This window comes from Tupaia chinensis, unplaced genomic scaffold (genome assembly GCF_000334495.1).
Source record: "Tupaia chinensis unplaced genomic scaffold, TupChi_1.0 Scaffold000282_1, whole genome shotgun sequence".
NCBI lineage: Eukaryota > Metazoa > Chordata > Mammalia > Scandentia > Tupaiidae > Tupaia > Tupaia belangeri.
In genome coordinates, this window is record NW_006159765.1 from 818,610 (window position 1) to 825,782 (window position 7,173).

Sequence of the window (7,173 nt, forward strand, 5' to 3'; positions counted from 1 at the left end):
ATGCTACATATTTTCCATGAACTTTGGAAGACCTCTTTGCATATGCATTGATCTCTTTCTCTCTCTTTCTCTCTCACTCTCTCTCTCTCTCTCACTCTCTCTCTCTCTCTTTCTCTCTCTCTCTCTCTCTCACACACACACACACACATATACAAAGGAAAGATGAAATAGAGCTATCAGTAGGAAAGTTTGTATAACTCACAGAATGAAGTAAGTATAAATAAATCTAAAGTAAATCTGAAAAGTTAGTATTGTATTTTGTAAACCCTAGAGAAAATTTTTTAAAAATTGCTTTTAAAAAAGGGGGAAATAATTGAAATAATTAAAATTTTACATTGAAAGTGCTTTTCCTTTTTTCTAGAGAGACATTTTGGCTATAGAGTGCATGCTCTTGTTGGAGAAACAGAGAGCAAGAAATCACCCCCTGGGGGGATAAAAGAAAACAATGAAAGAAGAAGAGACAGACTAAAAGAATGCAGACAGAGATATCAAAAAATAAAAGGGCAAAATTAAATCCAGTTATTTAAATACTAATATTAAATGTGAATGGATTAAGCAATTGATCAAAAGTCACAGATAGACCAGACAAAAAACAGAACATTGCAAGTAGATTTATGGTAAAATGTTGGGAAAAAAAAATACATCATGCAAATGGTATTCATAAAATGGCTGGAATAGCTATGCTAATGTGTAAAATTATAGGCACTGATTTAGCTTTAGTCTATAAATGTTGTTATATGTTTAATGCATCTCAAAGTATTTTATTTCCCTTGTCTAATTTCTTCTTTGGTCCACTTTTATGAATGTGATGTTTAATTTCTATGTATTAATTATTTCCCCTAAGTTCCCTGTATTTCTAATTTCCAATTTTATTCCATTATGCTCAGATAATACACTTTTCATTATTTCAATCCTTTTAAATTTATGGTGATTTGTTTTATGTCTTCGTATATGGTTTGTATATGTAGAGAAAATTTAGCTGTAAATGACAATATTAAAAAATAAGAGAAACCAGCAGATGGGGTAATGATTGTGTCACTGGATTCCCACATAGTCGACTGCTATTCAAGCCCCTGACCCGGCAGGTCAAAATTCATGCTGGGCACATGTACCCAAAATCCCAAGAGGAGAATGGAGAAGAAGGTATCACTGCATGGCCGTCCCCCTGGGCGGTGATTTCTCACTTTCTGTCTCTCTGTTTCTCCAGTGAATGTACATGCCATACAGCAAAAATCTCTCTTAAGAAATAAATAAATAAGAAAATCTTGGAGTTGCCAGTTGGTGTGGTGGACCTGTCAACTTGCTTTCTCACTTTTCCTTTCTCTATCTCTATCGCTCTCTGGTCAAATTAAAAAAATAATAATAACAAATAAAATTAAATAAATAATTCTAAAAAGAAGAAAATCTCAACTCAGTAACATCATCATAAAACATTAGAAACCAAAGAATAAATTAGGCCTTAAACAGGCACAAAAATGAAAATAATTAGATTAAAACTGAAACCAATGCAATAAAGGATAAACAATTCCACAAAAGCATTCCACAAAAGCAAAAAAAAAAAAAAAAAAAAAATTCTGTTTTTAAAAGAACTACAGGATTAAGGACCAGCAAATGGCTTAGCAGTTAAGTCGCTAGACTCCCAGGTAGTCAACCATGGTTCAAGTTTTGGATCCAGTGGCTTAAAACTCACACCAGGTGTGTGTACGTGTGTGCCCAAAGTCCCGAGAGGAAAATGGAGCGATTACAGTGTGGCCATCGCCATCCCCCTAGGGAGGGCGCCGTCTCTTATTTTCTGTTTGTCTCTCCAGTAAGCACACACTCCTAATAGCAAGAATTTCTAATAAATAAATAAATAAATAAAGCTACAGAATTAATAACTCCTTGGGAACCAGCAGTTAGCGTAATGGCTATGTCCCTGGACTCCCATGTAGTCGGCCCCGGGTCGCGTCCCCGACCCGGTGGCTTAAAACTCACGCCAGGCACGTGCACGTGCATGCCCAAGATCCCAAGAGGAGAATGGAGAAGGGATTGCGGTATGGCCATCCCCCCTGGGGGGTGATTTCTCGCTTTCTGTCTCTATGTCTCTCTCTGTCTGTCTGGCGAGCACACACGCCCTATAGCAGAAAAACCTCTCAAAAAAAAAAAAAAAAAAGAATTAATAATTCCTAGCTAGAGTGATAAAAAAAAAGAGAGTGAGAAAGGGGAAGACTCAGATATTAAATTCATAATGAAAGAAAACATGACTTTACAGAAATAAGAAAGGATTATAAGAGGAAAGTATAAAAAGCTAAAAGCTACAAAATTACATAACTTGGACAAATTGGATAAATGTATAGAAAGTCACAACTTCCAATACTAACACTAGGAAGAACAGAAAATCTTAAACAGAGTTATGAAATATAAAAGGATATTACTACTAATCTAAAACATTCTCACAAAGAACAAACCCAGTCCTAGATTGTTCTGCTGGGGCATTCCAACAAAAATTTAAAGAAATAAAATTAACTTTTTAATAAATTATCCAAAATGTAGAAGAGTAGAAAAAGTCTCTAACTCATGTAAGATTACATTTACTCTGATATAAAAAGCAGACACAGATGAAGAAGAGCCATAGACTGGTGAATATAGACTGAAAATTCCCCAATGAAATATTAGAAAGTTACATATATAATTATTTACCATAATTGATTGGGGTTTATCTCAGGAATAAAAGGGTGATTTAACACCAGAAAATTAATTATTGTAACATACTATAACAATTCAATGAAATAAAAAAACACAGACATTGCAATAGATATATTTGACAAAATACATCTTTTTATCATAGAAATGCTTAAAAAATTAGGAAGACTGGGACCAGCAAGTGGTGTAGCAATTATGTCCCTGGACTCCCATGTGGCCAACCGAGGTTCTGGACCCAGACCCAGTGGTTTGAAAATTATGCCAGGCTCATGTGCATGCACGCCCAAGATCTCAGGAGGAGAATGGAGGAGAAAGGAGTGTGGGGTGGTCATTGCCCCTGGAGGTTGATTTCTCACTTTTCCTCTTACTCTTTCTGCCTCTCTCTGACAAGTGAATACATTCTAAGGTAAAAAACTGTTAAACAAACAAACAAACAAAAAACTATGAAGACAAAAATAAAATCCTTTATACCCTGATAAAGACTATGTATTGAAAACCAACAGCAAAGCTAACACTTACTAGTGAAACTGGATTGCTTTCTAAGATCAGAAAAAATGCTCGTATGCCTCCTTTTATCTCTTTTGTTCAGTGTTTTTCTAGAAGTTCAAACCATAGCAATTAAGTTAAAAAGCTGTATAAATTTACTGTAAACAGAAAAATCTGTTTACTGGTAAATGTATAGAAAAATATTTTACATAAATAGAAAATATTAGAACCAATAAACAAATTCAAATAAGGTACAAGATAAAAGATAAATATATGGGCCAGGTGGTGGCATGGTGGTTTAAGATGTTAGACTCCCACAAGGCTGATTGTGGTTTGAGTCCCGGACCTGGCAGCTTGCTTTCTCTCTCTCTCTCTCTCTCTCTCTCTCTCTCTCTCAATCTCTTTCTGGTGAGTGCACATGCCTGATAGCCAAATAATAATAAAATTAAATTAAATAAGTAATAATTATAAAAATAAAATATGAATATACAAAAAGGACAAATGGTTGAAAATCAAAACTATATGTATTAAAAAGATATTTACTCATTAGAAAGACAGTGACTAAAATATAGTACACACACGTATCAGGAGATGGCATAACGTACTTAACAGCGGTTTGAGTCCCAGACTCCATGGCTTAAAACTCATGCCGAATGTATGTGCGTGTGTGCCCAAAATCCTGAGAGAAGAATGGAGAAGAAGGGATTATGGCATGGTCATCCCCATGGATGATGATTGTTAACTTTCTGTTTCTCTGTCTCTTTCTGTCTCTCTGGTGAGTGCATGTGCCCTATAGCAAAAATCTCTCTCTTAAAAAAGAAAAAATCAAGTCCACATTATCTCTAATAGGCTCTAATAAAAAATAATCTAATATTCCTGATATGGTGACATGGTTTCAACATTGCCCTACAACTCCTGTGCTAAGATTTGGTTGTGATGAGATTAAGAAATTAAAATGTAATGTGACTACAGTGCTGAATAGTAGGGTATTAGGAGGAGGTTAAGATTAATGTCATTGAGGGGAGTTTCAAATGACTCCTGGTGGGTTAATAAGGAGGGGACTGAAATAGATCACTTGGACACAGATACACATCTTGTGCCCTTCACCCAACTGTGATGCAGCAAGGTTATTCTTACCAGATGCCAGCATCATGTTCTTGGACTTCTCAGACTCTAAACTTGTGAGCTAAATAAGTCTCTAGCTTATACTTTATCTAGAGTCAAGTACTTAATGTTCAAAAGAACATATCAGAACAGTTAAGATCAAGCTTTCCTTCCTGTATTATTTGCTTTAGATCTGTCTTCTGAGCAACAAAAAAAAGTGTCCACTTATTCAACCAATGAATACCTTTCCACACCTACTAAATTCAAGGAATTGCGCCAAGCAGTAGTGATAAAGAGGCAAACGGTCGCAGCAGCAACAGCACAAATGTTCTTTTCACAGTTTGTGTCTATCAACTATATCCATTGTAGGAATTAATTTAAAATCATGAGAACAGTAACAATAAAATATGTGAGGTACTTTTGGAAATGTAACTGGGAGCGAGGAACTGAGATTTCCACAAAAATTATAGTTAAGCTGATGATTGAGTTGGCGATAAGAATACCAAAGGGACAAGCTAAACGGAAAAAGTTTCAGGCAGGGGCATCAACACATGAGAACACTTTGAAATGAGAAGGGACATAATTCTAGGACATGAGCCCAAAGTATAGTCCTTGAAGCTTAAAAGGCAAGAGAATTGCAGGAAATAAAATCAAAAAGGCAAACATATGGGACAAATAAACTAATAGAAAAATTATTATATTGATAAATACATCACATGCCTACACTCTAATTAAATGGCAGAAATTGTTACATTTTGTGGGGAAGAGGATGATTCAACTATATGCTATTACAATTGACAATGAAATAAGAGCTTCTTTTAACCTCTTTGCTACCCAGTGAATGAGATACTCCTTTTATCTTGTACTTATTCATCCCTACTCTATGTGACTGGTAATTAACAGAGCATGATTCGATTCCTGTTGAGATAAGCTTTATAAGTCATCTTTTGCTTGAACCTGATGGAACTACACCACAGTACAGTTTATGATTAAAACTGGTGATAAATTGGAAGAAGTAAAAATCATTGTTGGGAAAAGAGGGACAATAATAAATAATGCAAAAAAGAAAGAAAAAAAGAGATAACATTACTTTGGTACCTGAGGAGGATTAAAACGATAGAATTATACGTTTAGTTATTTTCCAAGATGCTCATAAAAGCAAAGTAATTTTGAATCAGAGACTCCTCCATTATTTGAAGTAGGCATTAAAATAGGTATGAGCATACTGAAACCCAGAAAGGGTCCCAATTGATGCAATAAATATTCTGTCTGAAATCTTCAAGGTGACAATGCACCTATCTGAATTGATGATTCATCCTGTGTACAGGCTTTGATAAACTATACTGTTCTCCATAGAAATAAGAATAAATACACTAAAAAAAATTGCTAATAATTCCCTGAGGATGAATACTAGCCATGATTACAATGTTACTTTACCTTACGATTTTGGATTGATATATATTCTTATTATATAGGATCTCCTTTGAGACTTCATGAAACAAAACCACAAATCATTGTGTGGCATAGTACACATAAAATATTGCTCTGTACCTTAAAATTTTCACAGTACCATGTGCTTACTATCTAAAATTCATGACTTTTTTTGTAGATAAAGGCAAATAACTAAATGTTACTTTGGGAGTAACATTGTAAAATCAGATACTACTAATAAAACTAAGGGCATTTAAGGGAGTCCTTTGGCACGCTGTAAAACACACTTTGAGTTAACCGCCAATGGAATAAGACCACCTGGGAAAACTTAACACTGTTAGTTCCAAATCTATATTGGCTCATATGATAAATACCCATGGCACCACATATCTAGTGGATAAATAAATATTAGCTGAAATGCTTTAAAAAACTTAGATGAAATCTGGAAAAGGCCTAGGAGTCCCAGGCCAAACCAAACTTATCTTTAATGGAGAAATACTATAAAAATTATTAATATGAATTGGCAAGTCAGAAGCAATATTATTTCAGGAGAAATGGGAAGGATGGCAAGTTGCCTGATGAAGGCTAATATAAAAGTGGATGGAAAAAGTTCAACAGATAATTAAGTAACATGGTAGGAATGGGAAGAAACACACTCTAAGAAATGAGCCAAAAATATCATATAACTTTAATCAGATACTGTACTGAGGCTTAGTGCTGGACAAAGATGGAATATACTATGTACCTGTTACTCAAGAAGAATTGATATGCATGCTCTTCCAGATGAACCAGAAGTCCAAGAATCTTGACAGTACAAGTGTGAGAAATAAATCTGTCCTGTGTTCTCCCCAGTCTGTGGAAACTTCAAATGGAAAATGTAATTTATATAGAAACTCTGTCAAGATTTTATATAATTTTGACAAAAATAAAATTAAACCAATAGAGCATTTGACTGGGTTTGGAAACTTTAGTCAAAGTTATTAGAATTTTACTAGCTGGTGAAAAATGTGAATAACTTAAACACAAGTCACACTGGAAAAAAAAAACTTCACTACTATGCTATAGTTTGAGATAGGGCATTTTTCATTGCCTACAAGAAACCTGAAGTTTAAATTTTATTTATTCATTTATATGTTTTAAGGGTTTTGCTATAGGGCTCATGTGTTTGTTGGATAGACAGAGACAGAAAGTAAGAAATCACCCCCAAGAGGGGATAGACATGCTGTAATCCCTTCTACTCTATTCTACTCTTGGGATTTTTGAGTGCCCACGCACACATGCCAGATGTGAGTTTTAAGCTGCCAGGTCCAGGACTGAAACTGCAGTTGACCATGCGGGAATCCAGCACCATAACCACCATGCCACCTGCTGACTCCTGAAAGTTTAAAATTAACAGATTTTACTTCTGAATTATTTCTCTTTCCATGACAAAAATCTGTATGGTATAAAAGAAAATGTTGATTTTTGTAG